Genomic DNA, 22,256 nt, shown 5'->3' on the forward strand with positions numbered 1-22,256 from the left:
AGTATATTTTTAAAAATAACCAAACAAGGCTTGCTTCACCTATCTAAATTCACCCTTTTTTATCCCTGATTCTTCCACTCCACCTAGTTCAAGTAGAAATGTTTTACTCTAGATATCAGGTTCATTGGTTTCTTGATGCCTCACAGTGTTACCATTTTCAAGAGAGATTTGTGAGACACACTCCTTCCTACCAAGGAACCAAGCATGCCTTGCACAGAGAATTAATAACCGTATTTTCTTCATTAATTATGAGAATCCAAATCCTCAACAAATGACGTAATAGGTTGATCATTTAAAAAAAAAATCTCTCCATTACTCTTCAAGTGACTTCATTAATCCACTCATCAGGCTTGCAAACACTAGCGGCTTGTGGAAATGTAATGAAAATCCAGGAGCCATTCAAACGAACATCTGGAAAGGGCATTTGCGAAGCTAATAAAATAAGTGTGTTTCAGAACTAATGCCAATAAGCTTTGTCTCCTGGTAGGATTTTTCCCCCCTCCTCTCTTTTGTCTTTTCGATTCCTGCTGAATGTGAGATCTTGGGAAGATGCACTTTCACACTATTAGCAATCTCCAAAGGGACCCTGGCCGCCAATTAGGGAGGCCAGTGGGAGAAAAGGACAAAAGAACTGAATGCTAAAATCAATATCAATATGAACTATCTGTGCCCTCTTGGCCCAAGACTTGCAACCCAGAGACTTGCATTTCTTAAGGGATTAGGATACACTTACGAGAAACTCTCGGTTAAAATAAAGATGGGGATGCCCAAGGAAGGCTTTTTGAATTTCAATGAGCAATGTGATCTTTTTACCAGGAAGATTTCCCCCTGATTGCTTCATTGATGCGCAACAAACTTAAAGAGTTCCCATGTTTCTCCTATAATGTTTGGTCCACGCTTGTTCAGGAAGGGACAAAACACGCTCCTTCCCCCTTTCCTGATTTCCTGCCTTATACCAAAAGCTGTAAATAATATGCTAAGCTAAGGTTACTCTGCCAATCAGCCGGAATTATTGACTGCTGCTATGAACTATTTACTATGGCTCTTGGTAGATGGCTGGAGGCAGACCAAACTCTTCTGGGGGTAAATGAAAAACGCAGGTCGTCCGTCTAGAATGAATGCTCTTCAGGTTATTGTTACAAAAAGCCATTCATCACTGACTCCACAATGCTGCTGATAATTTGTACTTAGCACATATGTGTCTAGACCCCCTGCACAGCCACTAAACACCTGAAATGTCAAGAGGTGCAGTCAGGTGCACCAAGTTAACAACTTCAAATTTTAAAAACAGCAAGGGTTGTTGTTCTTTTCCGGACACATTCCAAAACAATATAGACTGAAGGCAAATGTCTGGAAATGTTCTTGACTTGTAAATGTTTAAGCTGCTTTGGAATAACGCTCCAGAAGTGTGAAAGCAGAGAAAGATAACATCTGTTCCCATATATAGTGGAAGATTTACTCCATTATTTATTGATTTGCCCTGTTAACAAGGATACCTTGACATGTTTCTTCTCCACACAACTTAGGAGAGGGTCAAATCGGCAAAAACATGAATTTATATTAGACAGCAACAGATTCTGAAGCAGAAAAACAGCTTTTCACTTTTGCAGACAAGTGTGGCCACCAACATTTTCTTCCCTTCTGAACATGGAGTAGATTGCTTTAACGATGCAAAGATCATGTTTCAGTAGTTGGCGAAATCTTATGGATTGCTCACATCTTTTCCTCCATGTTATAAATTCTAGCCACCTCCACTTTTAGAAAATGAAACCCCAATATTATACACTGAGGAAAGAGAGTTATCTCGGATAAAACAGTTGATTTTAATATGCCAGATATTATACTTCTGGATAAGGAACAGAAAAAAGCATACCTTATAGAAGTTGGAGATCCATCAACAAGCAACCTCAAAAGCACAGAAAGTACTGTACAAAAATTGCAAAATACCAAACATTCAGACAAGAAATTAATAGTATATGGAAGTAAGATCAGGTCCTCTTCCCCCGCCATACCAGTCTGAGCAACTGAAGTCATTCCAAAGTTAAAAACTTAAAACAACTGCCAATAGATAATTTGCTTCCTGAAATAAAAAAACTGGTGATTTTGCAAAAACTGCACTTTTTTAGGACTTAACTGCTAATGTTTATTTAGGATTTTATTTATTTATTTATTTATTTATTTATTTATTTATTTGTTTGTTTGTTTGTTTGTTTGTTTGTTTATTTATTTTATATCCCACCTATCTAGTCAATTAAGACCACTCTAGGCGGCTTTGACACTTTGGTCTACACCAGCACTATGCAACACTTCTCTCTCTTTTTGCCCCATTGCTGGTGCTTGAGGCAGACCAAAAGATTACTAAAAATTAGGAATCAAGTCCTAAAAATCTACAAATGAGATTACATGTTTGCAAAATCACTGCTTTTTGGATTTCAGGAAGCAGGTTAGTAGCTATTGGCAATTGTTTTAAATTGGTAATCATTGATGAACGATGACGATGATGATGACCAACCCTTTGATAATAATATGCTGTCAAGTTGTTACTATCTCTACCACTGAATTTATTTCATATATTTTAAATGAGGCTATTATATAGTCAAAGCTATGGTTTTTCCAGTAGCAATATACGGAACCATAAAAAAGGCTGATTGCCAAAGAATTGATGCTTTTGAATTGTGGGGCTGGAGGAGACACTTGAGAGTCCCCTGGACTGCAAGGAGAAGAAACCTATCCATTCTGAAGGAAATCAACCCTGAGTGCTCACTGGAAGGACAGATCCTGAAGCTGAGGCTCCAGTACAGTACTTTGACAATCTCATGAGAAGAGAAGACTCCCTAGAAAAGACCCTGATGTTGGGAAAGTGTGAGGGCAAGAGGAGAAGGGGACGACAGAGGACGAGATGGTTGGACAGTGTCACTGAAGCTAGAAACATGAATTTGTCCCAACTCCAGGAGGCAGTGGAAGATGGGAGGGCCTGGCATGCTCTGGTCCATGAGGTCACCAAGAGTCGGACACGACTTAACAACTAAACAACAACATCAACAACATTACAAAATACAGTAGATCACTTGATGAGCTCACAGACACAATCTAAGGTATTTCATTTGATTAATTCACTTGCAAAATCATTGCCTATGTCATGCTTGCAAGTGAGGGTGAGAAACTACTACATTTTTTTGTAACCTAAACAAGAGCTGCAATGAATTTCCTGGGGAGTTTTGATACTGTATTGTCAAGAAATACCATTTTGTGCAAAAAAAAAAAAAAAAAATTAAACAAAAGTGTCCAGCTTTTGCAGAAATTGTCCAATGCACACAGTTGTTCAAATTGCCCCAAGCTAGGGTGACTGCTACTTTATTTAAGAATCTGGAACACTTGAAGGCTTGTTAACATCTTTCTTGATAATCCATCCTTTTCCGGTCTCTGCCTGTGTGTGTTTTGCCCTATCACAGAAAGGACACTAGAGAGATCTGTGCAAATTATGGAGACTTTGTGGAGGAAAGAGCTCTTTGCTTCACTCTCAGAGGGAGGAGAAGAACCTTGATGGACTTTCCTTTCTGTCTTCTCATGCTGAGACAGACCAAATCTATCATAATGAGGCATTTAAGGCATATTCCTTCCATCACTGGTTGAAACATGATAGCGTGAACATTTAGCCACCCCAAATCACAAATTTAATATCCACTTAGGAATGTTATTTATTTTTGTTTGTTTGTTTTTGCCCCATTTTTCTCCTTAAAAAAGACCCAAGATGGCTTACATATTTAAAAACAATGAGTACACAAAGATGAGAAAGGAACAAACAAATACTGATCTGAAAAATGGTGAAAGAAAGCAACATTCAAAACACATTCAAAGCAGTAAGGCATAGCAATCCATTTAAAAATCCCACTCAGGCAGCACACCACTGAGGGAAAGCTTGCCTGAAACGTTTTTGGCCGCTTGTGGAAGGCCAGCTAAGATGAGGCCAGCTTGGCCTCCTGTGGGAGGGAGTTCCAAAGTCCAAAAGCAACAGAGAAGGCCCTCTCCTGTGTCTCCATCAAATGCATCCGTGTGTGTGTGAGTGAGTGAGTGAGAGAGAGAGAGAGAGAGAGAGAGAGAAAGTCCTTCCTGATGACCATAACACCCAAGCAAACTAATAAAGGAAGACACATTCCTTGAGATAGCAATGCAGACAGCCTCTTACACATCTCTCCTCTCACTGTGTGTATGCCACAATACACCAGATGTGAACACATTGGTGGGAGTATGTACATATGTTTAGATGAAACAAGTACACATGTTACATAGAGATGCTAATGGCCTACTGGCTATTCTGCAACCTGAAAAAAATACCCCTCTCTGCAACAGCAATAAACAACCTTTTAAGGACACCAACACTCTTCCCGCCCGTTTTTGAAGGATCACGCATACAAGGAAATTCCTGCAAAAGGCTTGTTTGTTCCTGATTAATATGGGTCCAATATTTACCACACAAAACGCCTCTTGTCTTACTAGATGGTGGGCAGATTTGATGTGGAATTTCCTCTGCTCTTGAAAGACAGAAGGTTTTCAGTTCTGACTAACATGGGGCCAATATTAAGTACACCAAACTGCTCTGTCATATTGGAAGACGGATGGGTTTGATGCAGAATTTCTTTTGCTCCGAAACAGAAGAAAGGGCCTTCCACAAGCTACGAAGCTGCAGGCGGCCCGTCCTGCTTCCTCTAAAACTTACCAGGCCTACGGGAGAAGCCAGTGTGCGATTAGGAAACCATGGAAACTCCAGGACTATAATTACAGCCTGAAGCCTAATCGGGGCACAGTAACTGTTTGATCTCTTCCCTGCCTTTCACCCCAGACATCTAATTTTGTGAGGTATGTCTGCTTATTAAGCATGTATTTGTTAGCACTGGTCATCTAAGTTGGCAACCTCACTGGGTACTGCAGGGTGACTTCCTTTGGCTTCTGCTGTGATTTGGAGAGAGAAAAACTTCATTCACATCTGCTCTGATCCCTTCAAGCCATCCATTAGATGTCTCTGGAACCAATTAAATTACCTGTTAATCAAACAGGTACACAGCCAGTGATCTGTAACAGCAAGTGACAGGCCTGCCTCAAGATTTGGCTCACCTATCCTAAATTACTACGACGGAGCAGAGGAGAAAAAATATTTTGGGTAACACATGAGGCAAGGAGATTAGATCATTCATTTATTTTTTAAAACATATACAAATAAATCATTTTTCATTCACATGTCATTCATTCCACAGGCCAAAATCCTATTGCTTAGCGTAGTAAATAAGCTAAAGTAAACCTAATGAATCAATGGGGATTTGGTGAGTCAGCCTGTTTATAGATTCAAATGGATCTACTCTAATAGCAACATGGTTTAGCATAGTAAATCACACTTAGAGTAGGCTCATTTACCTCACTGGAACTTACAGAAGAGTTGACTCAGCAACCCCAATTAAGTCAGTGGGCCTAGTGTGATTTATTATGTGGACCAACAGGATTTTGGGCAAGATTTTTAAAACAATCACAAGATTTAAACCATAGAATTACAAAATAAGAGACCTAAAAAGCTTTTCAACTAGCAAATAAACGAAAAAGCACAACCACCATCTGATGAATGGCAAGAACTCCAAAATTTAAAATCCCTGGGAAAAATGTAATGTTTTAATTTGGCACAAAGGAAAATGAGTGGATAACAAAGCCATGTTCTCTGTAAAACAAGTGTTTTTCTGCAACAGATGGTAGTCAAGTGGGCCCTTCTCTGAAGATCTTAAGAGCATAGACAGGATGACTTGGGAGTAGAATTTTGAAATACTGTTTTACTTAATTTTTTTTAACAACATGGCTCTATGGCTGTGAGATTCTAGGATTGTTCTATCCCTCCCATCTAGATCAGAGTAGACCTCTGGTCTAGATGGCCGGGATATAGAAATCAATCAATCAATCAATCAATCAATCAATCAATCAATCAATCAATCAATCAATCAATCAATCAATCAATCAATCAATCAAATAAAAAATAAATAAAAACAAATTTTCCAAGTTGTTTCTTATTACTCTTTCATATCATGACATGAATAATCCAATTATCCAACTTCTGGCTGGACATTACAAATGCTTTATGGGCTTCCCTTTTTATCGTTTTACATCCATCCAGATGGCATTCAGAATCAAATAATGACCTTCTCAGTCTGCTCACAAGTGGACCAATCCAGGAACAAGCACCTTGTCTCCTTAGGCAGGTGTTCAGGCCCCAACATCCCAGCAGGACCCTCGTCTAACTCCTGCCCTAGGCCTCCAAAATCCCAGTTTATCATCCCTCAGACAGCATCCTTCCAGGATACTGTAGGGCACTGGTTCCCAACCTTGTTGTTGTTGTTTAGTCCAAGTCTTCGTGACTCCATGGACCAGAGCACGCCAGGCCCTCCTGTCTTCTTCAGTTACAACTCCCATAAATTCCAGTGGTGAAGGTTTATTTAGCCCAAGAACATAACATCTGGGGACCGAAGGGTTGAGAACCGCTGCTGTACGGCATTAAAATGCAACAAGATTCACTTTAAACCACCAAGCCCTCCAGTGCTTTGAAGCTTCGTCCGGAGTATTGCTGCCTGCCGCTACTGGATAAGGCTACTGAGATAGGAAGAATATGAGAAATATGAGATCCTCACCAGGATCTCATATTTCAGCTGAGACACGCTGGCTTGACCTGGCAGAACAGCCTGTGGAGGATTCTCCAAACCTTACTGGGCTTCCCTCCTCCAGAGCAAGAATCAGACACTTAATCAGCATTCTCCCACCTAATCAGCACAAAGTGGGGGCACTCTGTGCTTAATGCAATTTAGTGTTAGTGAGGCCTCCCTGCTCTTGACAGAAAGTGAAATACACACAAAAACCAGGTGGTTGGGTTTTTTTGTTTTGTTTTTTCATGTCCTTGTTCTTCCTTTTTTTCTGAGACAGCACTTGCATCATCCGGATAGCTGGAAAAATACTGGTAGTTTCAGTGACATGTTACGTATTAGTGTTTACATGGTCAGATAAGAGGAAAAGTTCCCCAAAGACAATAGTTAATCTGTCTGTCTGCCTATGCCTTTCAAGATATTACTGAGAAATGAAGAAAAAAAGTTTCTAAAAACATTAATGGCCCTGGTATGAAAGAAAGAAAGAAAGAAAGAAAGAAAGAAAGAAAGAAAGAAAGAAAGAAAGAAAGAAAGAAAGAAAGAAAGAAAGAAAGAAAGAAAGAAAAAAAGAAAGAAAGAAAGAAAGCTTCTTAGCAAGTTAGGCAGCTATATGGGTTTTGTGAACAGTAGCAGCCCTGTTACAAAATACTGTTTTGCTCAAAACACGCAAAACACCTGCTTTCTTGTTAAAGTAAAAACAAGCCAATAATCATAGCAAAACCATGAACGAGAAACCACAAGTGACCAAGTACTTCTGAGTCATCCTCCCAACCCCAACCCTCCCTTGACTTCATATATTGTGACATTCCTCTAAAAAAACTTCTCAGCCACCTGCAGCCAGCACAAAAACTGCTGATCAGCAAGTCTTTTGTTTGCCTTAAACACCGGCATAATTACATGTCCGCATACTGCCCAGATGGCTGGAGCCTTCTTCAGAAAACATTCACCCATAAGCCCTAATGATTAAGGAAAACTGGCAGGGGCCTTTTTCCCCTTAGGCAGGAACCTGGAACAGCTCCCACAAAAACCATTTTTCTTCTTCCTCTTCTTCTTGTTTTTTCTTTTTCTTTTTTTCCCTCTCTCTCTCTCTCTCTCTCTTTTATTTGAAAGATCAACAGAGAGCTGTGGTCATAACCAATGTTTTCAGAAAAAGCCACTGCTGAGAAGCTTCCTTTCTCCGAAACGTGTAAGCCCGATTCTCCTTAAGGTTGCTCCTTCCTTGTACACCAAAATCATTGGAGTGTGTGTGTACATAAAAGCCAATCAAAGAGATTCCAGGGAGCTTTTAGACACCCAGTGTTTGTGATGGAAACTTTACAGAAAGAAATACTTGGGACTCATTTTAGGAATAAAACATGGCATCCACCCAATAATGTTTTGAAATGGTTCTATGGGCGTATGCACACTTAAGAAGTTAACCAGAAGTAGGGTGACAGAGAAATTATCCAGAGATGTCTATTAACAGATTCTACATTCTCATTAGGTGTTACATATATGTTTCTCAAATGGGGGGAGGGGTTTCTATGGATTCAAGTATTTTATTAGGACCAACCAACCAAAATACTACAAAAGTGTGCAAGTTTTCATGTTCTTCGGAACTCTTTTTCCAAATAAGTGAAAGGAAAAGTAGAGAATGAAGCAGGAAACTCCAAAATGTAGGTCCAATTTTGAAGCCATCAACCCAACATGTTTTTCTTTTGATTTGCATATGCAGTTTAATGCCAATCACTGTACTCTTTTGTTCTTTTTTTGCGGGGGGGGTTTGAGATGGAGGTCCTCCTTTTGGGTCATTGTAAATAGCCCCTCTATCTATCTAGTGAGCTGCAGCCTTAAGATGTAAGGTAAAGGTTCCCCTTGACATTTTTAGTCCAGTTGTGTCCGACTCTAGGGGGCGATGCTCATCCCATTTTCAAGTCATAGAGCCAGCACTTGTCCGAAGACAGTTTCCGTTGCCACGTGGCCAGCGTGACTAGGGAATGCCGTTTTTCCTTCCCACCGAGGTGGTACCTATTTATCTACTTGCATTTGCATGCTTTCGAACCGCTAGGTTGGCAGGAGCTGGGACAAGCAACGGGAGCTCACTCCATCACGCGGATTCGATCTTACGACTGCTGGTCTTCTGACCCTGCAGCACAGGCTTCTGTGGTTTAGCCCACAACGCCACCACAGAGCCTGTACAAATGCTGAGCTGTGGTTTAGAGATTGGTGTTGAACTAGGATTTGGGAGAAGTGGAATAAAGTCCCTGCTTGCTACAAAAACTCACTAGCCACTCGGTCTGACCTTTTTCACAGGATTCTCATGATGTTAAAGTGGAAAGGAGGAGAGCCATATACTATATGCCACCTTGAATTCACTGGAAGAAACACAGGATATAAACGTAGTAGGACTGTGAATCTGGTGATTTGGTGCTTCAGACTGGAAACCAATTTTCTGTGGTGCCATTCGACCCCCTTCTGATCTGACTGGGGTCCCCACTCAATATTTAGATTTTTGAATTTCCAAATGGGGACAAACAGATTTAACTGTGACAGCTTTCTTTGCACATAGTAATGAAATGTGGCAAGATGCTAGACTACAAAGAAAAGATTCACCCATGGATCCACTCGGTGGCAAACCTGGAGCAAGTTTACTGTTGCTAATACCTGGTAAGAATGCCAACACCCTAAACTCAAGGTAGCAGGGGAGAGACAAGAAAAAAGCTTGAGGACCTTTGGCACCATTTTCTTTCAGTGGACAATGCCAGGCTGTCCAGTGGCTGCAGCGGCAAGTTAGGTTTGGTTAGCCACAGGCAGAAGAACTCAACGTAAGCAAGGTGGAATCCAAGTGGTAAGAAGAAAAAGGGCACCAGGAAACTCATAGGGAAGAAGAAAGGGAAAAGAAAAAGAACTTACAGACCCTAAAGTCTCATCACTCAAAGCCTAAATAAGAATGCTAACAATCAAATGGCACACATTTCTTCTGAAATGTTGATACATTTCCTGGTTTAAGAAGAAAATATCCAACTGGTTGATAATAATAGAACTAAAGATCCATCACCCTTCATTTTAAGAGCACTCGCCTTTGTCCATGGAAAATCCAACACATATGACCGAGAATGAGAGAGATAAGACTAAATAAAGAACTCTCCACCTCAGCGCACACGCACACACAGGCCTCTCAAACTGTGTCTCTGTCTGATGATAGCATAGTAAAGTCGCATCTCACCTCTCATCGGCTGGTCACTCCCAGCACAGAAAAATTACTTTTTTGCACTACAGTTCCCAGAATCCACAAGCCAACAGATTGAGGCATCCTGGAAGCTGTAATCCAGACAAACATTATTTCTAACGACTGCCAACAGCTTTCAGCCCTACTATATTAAGACCTGTCTCATTTTAAAAAATGGTGGGAGACTTATTAAAATGATAATTTTTATTTTTATGTATTTGTTTAGAAATTTCTTGTTCTGTTGTATTTCAGTTTCTTGTAATGTTTTTAAGCTATGTTTCTTTAGTGCCTTGAAGAGTTCTTTTTTTTAATTCCAAAAGGCAGTATTTAAATATATTAACAATAATAAAATACAAAATAATATCCCAGATATTACTGCTGCTGTTTTTCTGAATCCTTGCAAACTGTGACTGACTACTTTCTCCACACAACATCAGAAGAAATAGATGGCCCTCTGAATTTGTGAGGAAAGGACAGGGGAATGGATAGAGGGAGAGAGAGAGAGAGAGAGAGAGAGAGAGACGGAGAGAGAGAGAGATTCTGGTAATGTTGTTATGAACAAAAACATTCTGATGCAGAAATATGTTTTTAAAAAAACCAAATCTGCTACCCGACTGCCCCCAGTTTAACTCCCCACCCCCAAGCAACAAAGGGAATTTTAAAAGTACATTAAGTGATTATTAAACTGTGAAGCAATTGTTCATAAGAACAAGATCAAAACTGTTGACTTTGGCAGATATTGACATGGATTTAGGGGTTGAGCAGCATTCATAGAATCGTCTGGACAATATGGCAGTCACTTTATGGATTCTCCCATTCCCAAGGGTGTCCCTTTTGCACACGCCCTGGGCTTTATCTGAACTTTGATGTGACCTTGTTGCTAATTTGGAACCTCTTGCCTTTCATGCTTCACAGCTGCACAACTCTTTGATGTCGAGACTCAGATTTCTGGTTGAAGACCGTCCAAATGACTCAAGTGTGTTCCCTTTTTTCCACTATACAATGGCGGGTAATAATTACAGTTCCAAAAGACCCAGAGTTCCACTGGAACAAGACCATCTGTGCTCTTGGCCTAGGACCTAAAGTATGTTAGTCTGGAGAACATGAAACCAATGGGATTCACGCTATCCGATTCTTTCCTCTTGGGTGCACTTTTTATACCGCACCAGGGTCACAGACTGGGCACAAAGCAATGATGAACTGGATGCTAATTCTTAGCACCCAGACAGATATAACTCTGAGGCTGTTTTGGCATCTCCCTCTAGGCTCAGATGCAGAGGTCCTTTTTCCTTGTGCTGGTGTGCCAACCTAATAGCAACGCAAACAGAGAAGCCCACATGTCAAAATGATAAGATGCAGATGTCTCCTTTGGAGAGATAGTTGTCAAGAACGTGAACAGGGGAATCCCCTCTGAAGAAAGTGAAAGGCAAACAGGGTTCAAGGAATTTCTGCTAAGCGAAATGCAGAACTTGGAAGAAGCTTTTTCATTGGACTCCCCTGGCCATCATTGCGTGGGCTACACTTTGACCACCGCCACCCCTGCTTTACAGCAATCAAAGGCAAGCATTTTAAAGAATTTTGGAATAACGATTTTTGCAAGCCACTTGTGCCCAACTTTACAAAAATAAATACCAGAGAGATCAGATGGTTGTCGAGAAGAAGGCTGCCACCTGAGAGGAGATGCTACCAACACGGGCTGCTCGCTCTTCAGCTTGTTACGCAATGAGCACCTTGCCAGTGTCTAGTGTGGTGAAATGACATCCAAGCTAGCGCTGATCTTCTGTGGCATGTTATGAGATACAAGGCAACCTTTTCCTACCCAAATTGGTACTTCCACCACACTTCTCCAAATTATTCCACAGTTACTGGAGGATTCAGGTCAGGATAAATAGATGCGCATCAAAAGTTTGTAGCTGTTATTTGCCATGGTTCTATATCCACTGCAAAAATGCAGCTATGTAAAAGCAAATGAGAATGACACACAGATGGTACAAGAAAGAGAGGTTACTTACCTGTAACCATGGTTCTTCAAGTGGTCATCTGTGAATTCACACAAAAGGGTTGACCCAGCGGCAGCGTTGGCCTTCTCGGAACATTCTCGAGCTTTAAGAGAGAAGTAACAAGTTTAAGGCTGCCTGTACTGCGCATGCTCCACCCGCCAAAGCCTCAGTTCCATTTATCTGCCACAGGTACCTGAGCATGAGCTCGATACAGTGACAGTGACAGACAGAGGGGGGGGCGGGCTGGATTGTGTGAATTCACAGATGACCACTTGAAGAACCATGGTTACAGGTAAGTAACCTCTCTTTCTTCATCGTGGTCTTCTGTGAATGCACACAAAAGGGTGATTAGCACGCTTACTCACCGGATGGTGGGCTGTCACTTGTGGACAGACGTCAACATTGCTCTCCCGAAACTTGTCTCCTTCTTGGCCCTCAGGCCTAGTCTGTAGTGAGTGACGAAGGTGGAGACATTAGACCAAGTGGCAGTCCTGCAGATGTCAGGCAGATCAACGCCACGAAGGAGGGCAGTAGAAGAGGCTATGGCTCTGGTGGAATGAGCCCGAAGTCCTTCAGGTGGAGTCTTATGCTGAAGCTCATAAGCAAGTGAGATTGTGGAGACAAGCCATCTGGAGAGTGTTGAAGACGATGCTGGGAGACCCTTCTTTTTCCCTAAGTAGCAGAGGAAAAGTCTATTGGATGACCTTAAGTCCTTGATTCTAGAAACATAGAAGGCCAGAGCCCTCCTGACGTCCAAAGTGTGGAGCATGGGCTCGGTGTCATTTATAGGTGTAGCAAACAGAGTGGGAAGCAGTAAAGGCTGGTTGAGGTGAAAGTCTGAGACCACCTTTGGAAAAAAAGACACATCAGGGTGCAGGAGCACTTTGTCCTTTAAAAACTGTAGAAATGGTTGGTCAGAATGAAGGGCAGCAAGTTCACTTGCCCGTCTGGCAGAAGTGATGGCCACAAGAAATAATGTTTTCAAAGATAACATTTTGAGGTCGCACATAGCCATTGGCTCAAAAGTAGGGCGAGTAAGGGCATTCAGCACTAACTGAAAGGACCACTGCGGAACGGATGGTCGAACTGGAGGTCTCAAATTGGTGAGTCCTTTAAGAAAGGCTTTAACAGTAGGATGGGAGAAAAAACGTGAGCAGGTTGAGTCCTTAGGCTGAAAAGAGATAATCGCAGCCAGGTAAACTTTAATAGTAGAGAGGGATAACTTCAAGTCAAACAGGTAACACAAGTATTGTAACAGAGTAAAAAGAGACACAGGGGATGGTACAAGACCCCTGGTTTCAGTAAATCTCAGGAAACTTTTTCACTTGTAGCTGTACAGAAGAGAAGTGGATGGTTTTATGGCTTGATCTAGTACCTCCTTGATCTCGGGGAGATCCTCCACGCCGTTAGATGCAGTGTCTCCACGTCTGGATGGAACACCTTGCCTGCATCTTGTGTCAAGAGATCGGGTGATGTTGGTAGTCTCTTGAACTCTGAGGACATCCTCATCAACGTTGGAAACCATACTTGCCGAGGCCAGTATGGTGCTATGAAGATTGCTCCTACAGGTGAGTGATGAAGCTTCACTAGAGACCTCTGTATTAAAGGAAGAGGAGGAAACATGTAGAGGAGTCCCTGATTCCACGGGATCATGAATGCGTCCCCTAACGAGTCCTTGCCCAGTCCGGCTCTGGATGCATACTTGATGCACTTCGCATTGCAATGAGAGGTGAAGACGTCCACGGCCGGAGTCCCCCATAGGTGACAGAGGTCCTGGAACACCTGGGTGTTCAACTCCCACTCGTGTGTTTGACGTGTGAGGCAGCTCAGCTGATCTGCTAACACATTGTCTGTCGTGGCCACATGAATCGCTACAGGAAAGACATGGTGCTGGTAGCACCACTCCCAAAGATGAATCGCAAGGTAGAGAAGCGATCCTGAGCGTGTCCCTCCTTGTTTGTTGATATAGTACATGGTCGTGGTTGTCTGTCACTAACTGAACACCACGACCCTGCACCATGGGAAGGAAAGCTCTGAAGGCCTTGATGACCGCCATGATCTCCAGATGGTTTATGTGGAGGTTTATTTCTTGTGGAGACCAAAGAGCATGAACCTTGTGCTGTCCGCAGTGAGCTCCCCATCCTGTCAGGCTGGCATCTGTTGTCACCTGCACAGTGAGTTGAAGAGGTTGAAAAGGCCTGCCTGTCTGCAGATGAGGAAGATAGTTCCACCACTGGAACTGTTGTACAAGCTCTGGAGTTACACGAAGGCGCTTTTTCTGGCTGTCCACCATGGGATTGAAGAGTGCACGGAACCAAGACTGCAGTGACCACAGTTTGAGTCGTGCGTGTGACAGAGCCGGAGTGGTGGAGGCCATGAGGCCTAATAGGTGCTGAACATGTTGTGCCCTCACGCGGGCCCTTGGCCGAAACTTCTTGAGAACCTTTCTTATTTTTTGGATTCCTTCCCTGGGTAGAAAGATTCAACCTTTGATGGCATCTAGTCGTGCTCCAATGTAATGCACTATCTTGGAGGGATTGAGATGCGACTTCTCCCTGTTGATGGTGAGGCCTAGTTTTGGCAGTAATCGTAGGATGAATTTTGTATCTTTCAGGGCCTGAGACCTGGATGGAGAGACCACCAGCCAATCGTCGATGTAAGGGTAGACGTGGATGGCGTTGAGGCGCAGGTAAGCTGCTACAGGTGCCATGACTTTCGTGAATGTCCTGGGAGCTGTTGAAAGCCCGAAGGGCAGAGCCAGGAATTGATAAATGGTTCCCTGAAAGATGAATTGAAGGTACTTGTGATGATCTGGATGGATGGTCACATGGAAGTACGCATCCTTCAGATCCACCACCACAAACCAGTTGTTTTTCTTTAACAGGGGCAGGATGGACTCCAAGGTCACCATCCAGAAGCGTCTTGGATGCAGGTAAGTGTTTAGGATTCTTAGGTCGAGGATAGGTCTTATGCCTCCACCTTTCTTTGACATGGCGAAGTACCGAGAGTAGAATCCATTTTTTAGATCTGTGATTGGGACAGGTTGAATGGCGTCCTTTCCTAGAAGAGATAGAACTTATGAACCCTAAGGGAGGAAATTCTATAAATTCCAGTCGGTAGCCGGAATGGATGATTTTTAATACCCATGAGTCGTTTGTGATGGCAGACCAGTTTGCCAGAAACAGGTGAAGTTGTGTGGTAAAGCGATTTCCATGTATGTCTATGGCAGAGTCAAAGATACTGTTTGGATTTTTTGGCAGGTGGCTTATAAGATTGTCTGCGATGTGATTGCTGAGGGCGATAGCTGGGAGCAGAGGAAGAAGCCTGAGAAGATCTTTGTTGAGGTAAGTTTTTGTATGGTCTGTATTGCTGTGAAGATTGTTGATATTGGGAGTAGGATTTTCTCCACTGAAACTTAGAAAATCAAGGCTGAGGCTGTATAGAGTAGGATTTTGCCGTCTTTTTGGCCTTGTGCAGTTCTTCTAAATGATTATCGGTCTTGTCATTGAAAAGCCCAGTGGCATCAAAGGCAAGGCTCTCCACCTTGGTCTTGACAAATATTGGCAGATTGAAGCCAGGCGTGTCTGCGTATAGTGATTGCAGACATAAGCACCCTGGCAGTGGTCTCTGCTTCATGCCGGGTTGATAACCTCTGATGTTTTGATACAGTTTGAGCTTCTTCATAAGAATTCAAGAAGCCTTGTCTCACATCCTCTGGGGTCATCTTGAGACCAGGCAGAATCTTGAGCCAAAGCTGTTTTTGGTAAGCCCCTAAGGCAGTTTGGTAGTTTGTGATTCGAAGGAGAAATAATATTAAGGAATAAATTTTTTCCAATAATCTTCCAATAATCCCCCTTATTCATGGGGGTAACGTTTGATTTCCCAGTAGGTTTGGAACAGCTGGTTTCAACTATTAAAGAGTTTGGAATAGGATGCTTGAGGAGAAATTTCATGTCATTGCCATGGACACAATAAAGGTTTTCCATACGTCGAGAAATAGAAGGGGAAGTAGCAGGTTGCTCCCAAAATTCTTTAATGATATCCAAAGGTGAGGCTGGGAGGCGGAGACCTCTCCTGGTTGATGTCACCAAATATAAGATCCTCAGAAGAAAGAGTAGGTTGGTCCACTTCTAACTTCAGTGCACGTGATGCATGGAAGTGAGAGCTGGACCATAAAGAAGGCTGACTGCCGAAGAATTGATGCTTTTGAATCGTGGTGCTGGAGGAGACTCTTGAGAGTCCCCTGGACTGCAAAGAGAAGAAACCTATCCATTCTGAAGGAAATCAACCCTGAGTGCTCACTGGAAGGACAGACCCTAAAGTTGAGGCTCCAGTACTTTGGCCATCTGATGAGAAGAGAAGACTCCCTAGAAAAGACCCTGATGTTGGGAAAGTGTGAAGGCAAGAGAAGAAGGGGATGACAGAGGATGAGATGGCGGGACAGTGTCACTGAAGCGACCAACATGAATTTGACCCAACTCCAGGAGGCAGTGGAAGACAGGAGGGCCTGGTGTGCTCTGGTCCATGTGGTCACAAAGAGTCGGACATGACTAAATGACTAAACAACAACAAGTTATAGTGAAAGCTTTGAAAGAAGGAACTTTCTCGTCTTTTTTTAAAGATCTTTTTGGATCGTGCCCTATATTCAGTTAGTTCATTATGTTTTCCCATTTGCAGTTATCCTTACACTTGATAGTCAGCCAAACATGAAAAAGCTGTTTCTAAATCACAACTCCCAGAATCCTCCATCTAGCAGGGAATCTGCTCTGACTCCACTCTTGCCTTGTCTAATACGGTTGCCTTCCCTTTCCGTTGCCAACACTGGGTCCCAAACTAGTTAGTATTTATGGTCGTAGCTCGCATTCTCAGGCACTGTTATATCCCTTTGAAATTACTGGCTGAAGGTCCGAAGCAGGCATCTACGAAACCAACAGACAAAATTCCATGTTCGGTTTGGTGTTCCTAGCCTCAAGAGGCATATTTGCATTGAAAATCCACCTATTTGAGGTTTGGCTAATCCAGTTTATGCTCCATTCCCTGAACTATTTTTGACTGCTGAGGAGACTCTAGGAAGTTTTTGTACCTGATTGTGTGGCATTAAGAGCCATTCCCCCAGAGCTTAGCTGAAACTGCAGCAGACCTGCTGACTCAGATGGATTTATCTAAGTGTTTGGTTTACCATTCAGCAGTTGATACAAGTCTGCTCTCTGTTTGAGACTAGCAAAGAGATACTGGCTGAAGTCTTATAACTGATTGCTCTCACTCATGTATGTTTCAGTATAGGAATTAGTGAGAAACAGTTGAAACACCGCAAGAATATAAAGGATCGTGACAAAAACTAACCAAAAATGACAAAATTTCATAGTTTCACCCACAACCTGGAGGCAAAACACAACCTTACACACAAAAGTTTCTATTTTCAATCCCTAAGAGAAACAGCATTGTGCTTATGTTACCCACTGAAAGTAACTCATTCCAGATTACACCACTACTTGTAAAGCGTTTTTTTTTTTTTGTCTCGGCTAAGAACTGACGAACCACACTATTTTTTAGCACTATGGTCACAAATCCAGATTTATTTTCTTGTTTTCCTTTTAACATTAGCAGTAAGAAATGGTCAGCATGCCTTCTTTTTTTTCCTTTCTCTCTAACACTGGTCTGTCCATTTGTGAAGCCACCCTACTGCAATGAAACCATACGATACAGGATTGGGGCTGGAAAGGTCTGCAGGAATCTTCCATCTAAAGCAGCCCTAGAGTTGATATCCAACCTCTGTTTCAACACCTCAAGTGCTGGAGAATCCACCATCTTCCAAAGTCGTCCTTTCCATTGTTGAACAGCTTCTACTGTCAAGATGTGATGTACTAAAGTTTGACTGAAATTTCTGTTCTTATAATTTGGATCCCAAAGTTATACTTTCTGGAGCTACAAAAAACAAGCTTGGTATATCTTCAATTTAATAAGTTTTTAAATATTTGAAGATTGCTATCATGTCATTTCTTAGTCTTCTCTTCTCAGGCATGTGTCACTGTAGCCAGGTCTGACATCTCAAGAAATGGGCGCAGCTGGCGCACCATCTTTAGCTATGCAAATGCACTACTAGGTAAAGGTAAAGGTTCCCCTTGACAATTTTTGTCCAGTCGTGTCCGACTCTAGGGGGCGGTGCTCATCCCCGTTTCCAAGCCATAGAGCCAGCGTTTGTCCGAAGACAATCTTTCCATGGTCACATGGCTAGTGCGACTTAGACACAGAACGCTGTTACCTTCCTACCGAAGTGGTCCCTATTTATCTACTTGCATTTGCATGCTTTCGAACAGCTAGGTTGGCGGGAGCTGGGACAAGCGACGGGAGCTCACTCCGTCATGTGGATTTGATCTTACGACTGCTTGGTCTTCTGACTCTGCAGCACAGGCTTCTGCAGTTTAGCCCGCAGCGCCACCACGTCCCCAAATGCACTACTGGCCACCATCAAAACCTGGGCATCCAAGCTTAGGGACCTATGTTTTCAGGGGGAGTGTAACCCCATCCATCACAGGTGGTATCCGTATTCCCTCATCTGCCTTCTGACCAACCAGGAGCACCTCTGTCATCTCTGGACTAGAGAGAGACGGCCCAGAAGGATACTATGGTCAATGGTATCAAAAGCCGCTGAGAGGTCCAGCAGAACTAACAGGGACACAATCCCCCTGTCCAGTTCCTGGCATAGGTCATCCACCAAGGTGACCAAAGCAGTCTCTGTCCCATAGCCAGGCCTGAAACCAGATTGAAATTGGTCTAGATAACCTCTTCCTCCAGGAATCCCCGGAGCTGAGAAACCACCATTTGCTCCAGTACCTTCCCCAGGAATGATATATTTGAGACTGGCCGGTAGTTACCCAGTACACTGGGATCCAGGGAGGGTTTCTTCAGTAGCAGTCTTATTACTGCCTCCTTTAAGCAAGCAGAGAACCTACCCTGCTGCAAGGAGGCATTTACCACTCCCCATACCCAATCGGCCATTCCTCCTCTGGCTGCTTTTATGAGCCAGGAAGGGCAAGGGTCCAGCACACATGTGGTGGCCTTCACCTCTCCAAGAATCCTGTCCATATCATCAGGTGGCACCAACTGAAAAGTATCCAATACAAACAGGACAAGCTGGGGCTAAAGCTACATCCACTGGGTCTGTATCAAGTACAGCATCCAAGTCAGAGCGGATCCGAGCGACTTGATCTGCAAAGTGTTACACAAATTCCTCACAGCCAGTTATGGAGTGGCCTAAATTTTGTTCTTTTGGTGGGGCGAATACTAAGCTCCTGACCACTCAAAACAACTCCCCCGGACGACTTTGTGCAGATATAACCTTTTCTTTGCTGCAGCCACTACCACGGAATAGGCCTCCCAATGGGCTCTAGCCCGTGTTCGGTTGGATTCACTCGGAGTTTTCTGCCATCGTTGCTCTAATCTTCATCCCACTTGTTTCATCTCTACCAGCTCCCTGGTGAACCAGGGGGCTTGGTCGGCTCTACTTCGTGGGAGAGGACGCTGAGGAGCGATTGCGTCCACTGCCCTGGCTGTTTCCCCATTCCAGAGATCAGCCAGAGCTTCGACAGGATCGCCTGCCGAGGCAACAGGAAACTCCCCAAGAGCGGTCAGAAAGCCACCTGGAGATTATTAATTATAAGGCACTCACATACGTATATATATATGAATTATAATATGATTATGTAGTTAAGGTTAGATAAATATATCTTTTGGTTTTTGGGAATGTTGATTTCTCGTGATTATAAAGCATTGATATCCTGAGATATAATGGGTTAGCTAAGAATGCAAGAGAAAGAATCTATAAAAAAATCAATCATTAGAATTATTATAACTTTAGGATGGTTTATAAACTAATTTTTTAAGAGCAATAAGGTTGATGCAGTCAGATTTATATAATGGATAATATTGTATGGAAATGCCTCCCCCCCGCCTATATGTTTTTGCTTGTTTTGTATGTTTTTTGTTGGTTTTGTATATTTACAGTATATGTGTTATAAAATAAAAGGAAAAAAGAAAAAAAGAAAACCACTTGGATCCATCCGTCTCCTGGGGCCGTAATAGGTCCTCCACCCCTGCAGAGATTAAGAGTTCCAGTACGTCTAAACCTCACCAGGTAGTGATCTGTCCATGACACTGGAACTACAGAGAGCTGTTCCACACCCAGGTCACCATCTTTGGCATCCAGTTAAATGCAACATGTGGGGAGAGGGAGATGGCTCGACCCTCCCCCTCTACTATCGCTCTCCTCACATAAGGAGCAACAACCTGAAGAGGAGAATGCCCAGGACACAGGAAGACCCTCCTTGTGATCTGAAATCCCAGATTCCAGTTGTGTCGGCACAAGTAGCAAAAGACTCCTCGGACTGTTGCACTCCATGTCACACCACAGCCAGGTTAGTTTGCTACATCAAAGAAAAAAAAATGTTTGTCACACCTTAAGAACTAAAAAGTTATTTTTGGCATACATTTTTATAGATAGCTGAAGTTCATGAATGTTTATGCCAAAATAAAACTTGTTAGCCTTCAAGAGCCACATGGAGTCTTTATTGGGTGCATATGTGTGTGTGTGTGTGTTTAAGTAACTCTCTAATCTCTGAGATTACAGTTGAGGGAGAAACCATACTGCAGTTTTCTGAATGGACATTGGTCATTAACATCAGTCATTTCATTTACGAAAAGGACAAGCATTGTACCTGTTGTTGCAAAGACAAAAGGTAATTTTGTATCTGTTGTGTACGGGCCACAAACGTATCGAATCATAGAATAATTGAGTTCAAAGGGACCTATAAAACCATCACGTTCAACCCCTTGCTCAATGCAGGATTGCAAATCAAAGCAGAATGGGCAGCTGGTTGTCCGATTGTCTCTTGAATGCCTCCAGCACCGAAGTGCTCATCACCTCCCAAAGTAATTGGTTACATCTTACTGCTCTATCATTTAAGATGTTTTTTTCTGATATTCTGCTGAAATCTGGCTTGCTTTATGACATGTCCTGCACTCTGAGATGATTGAGTACAGAACCTGCCCCTTCTCTGGACAACTACCTTTCAAGTACTTGAAAAGTGCTACCATATCTCCCCTCAGTCTTATTTTCTCAAGGCTAAGCATACCGAGTTATTTCAGCCTTTCCTTTTGGGCTTGATTTCCAGTCCCTGGATCATTCTTGATGCCCTCCTCTGAACTTGCTGCAGTTTGTTGATATCCTTCTTAAAGTGTGTGAAGTTATCATTTTCCCATCTCCACAGAGCAGCTGAGCCACTGTTTCTTTTCTCTATCTTTTGTGGTACATGTAGCCAAAGAATGTTTTTGTTGCTTTTAGCATCTCTTGTTAACCTCAGCTCATTCTCAGTTTTTGCTTTCTTCAACTTTCTTTCTTGTTGGAATTGTTTGTAGTTGTACCTTTAGAGTGTGATCCTACTAGCAGCATAACTTTGCTTAAGAGAAATCTGATAAGCCTCGGTACTCATTAGTGAGGTGCTGGTTATGTTTCAGAGTATATGTCTGACCACACAATCAGGCATAGTCCAAGGAATGCAACCAGAACCTCATTAATGAGTGGCAATTTGTCACCAACACTCACACAATTTAACTTACTCAAATGCAGATTCCCAGTGTGTGAGTTGATGAACCCAATTCCACTGGATGGGGAAGCTAATTCCAACTCTTTTAATTTAATTTTATTTCTTACAAATAAATTGTACCATTGCTAAAATCAGCTCAAGGTGATATATATATAGAGAGAACTCACCTTACACTGAGTTTGCTGTGTTTCTGTTACCAAGAATGGAGGAGATCACCTTCCAGGCCTTTCAAAATCACACTGTATGCTTTATATTCATATCTTAACCTCTATATTCATTCTCTTTTGATCCATAACACTGGTCATGCTACTTAGCACTGATGGAAGTGTTAGGTATGTGCCCTTTGGATTTCTGAGACTCCAACTCCCAGAATTCTCTAAGAATTCTCCTCTGGCAGAATTCTCAGAATTGTAGTCCACAAAGCTTCCTAGAGGAAGCTACTGCAAGGTTTCATTTGCTATATAATAGCAACTCTTAGGGATGTGCTATTCAGACTCTTAGGGATGTGCTATTCAAGTTCAACCAGCAAAAGATGCTGATTCAATGATAAAGTATAATTGTAAATAATAAATAAAAGGTAGTAAATAAACATTCGTCTGCATTCCAATGAAGTAACTGATACACAGATGCATATTAAAAAACCTGGGTTAGATCTGAACGTTATCCTGTGAAAACTATAAGGAGTAAAATCACCTTCCCACCTTCCTTTTAGTGCTGGCTTGGAATGATTTTTAGCATTTTAAAGGAGCAGCGCATCACATTTATTGCCAGGATT

The 22,256-nt window shown here is 42.5% G+C and overlaps 1 protein-coding gene and 1 long non-coding RNA gene across 47 annotated transcripts in view; one reads left to right on the plus strand and one right to left on the minus strand.

Annotated features, from left to right (window-relative positions):
- Positions 1-22,256, minus strand: part of LOC140704068 (uncharacterized) — a 342,640-nt gene that overhangs the window by 298,454 nt on the left and 21,930 nt on the right. The gene's annotated exons all lie outside the window — the stretch shown is intronic.
- Positions 14,691-21,075, plus strand: LOC144585744 (uncharacterized). Its single transcript, XR_013540273.1, has 2 exons — positions 14,691-14,811; positions 15,140-21,075. It is a non-coding gene; the product is annotated as an uncharacterized LOC144585744 (long non-coding RNA).

Source organism: Pogona vitticeps, chromosome 1 (genome assembly GCF_051106095.1).
Source record: "Pogona vitticeps strain Pit_001003342236 chromosome 1, PviZW2.1, whole genome shotgun sequence".
Lineage (NCBI taxonomy): Eukaryota > Metazoa > Chordata > Lepidosauria > Squamata > Agamidae > Pogona > Pogona vitticeps.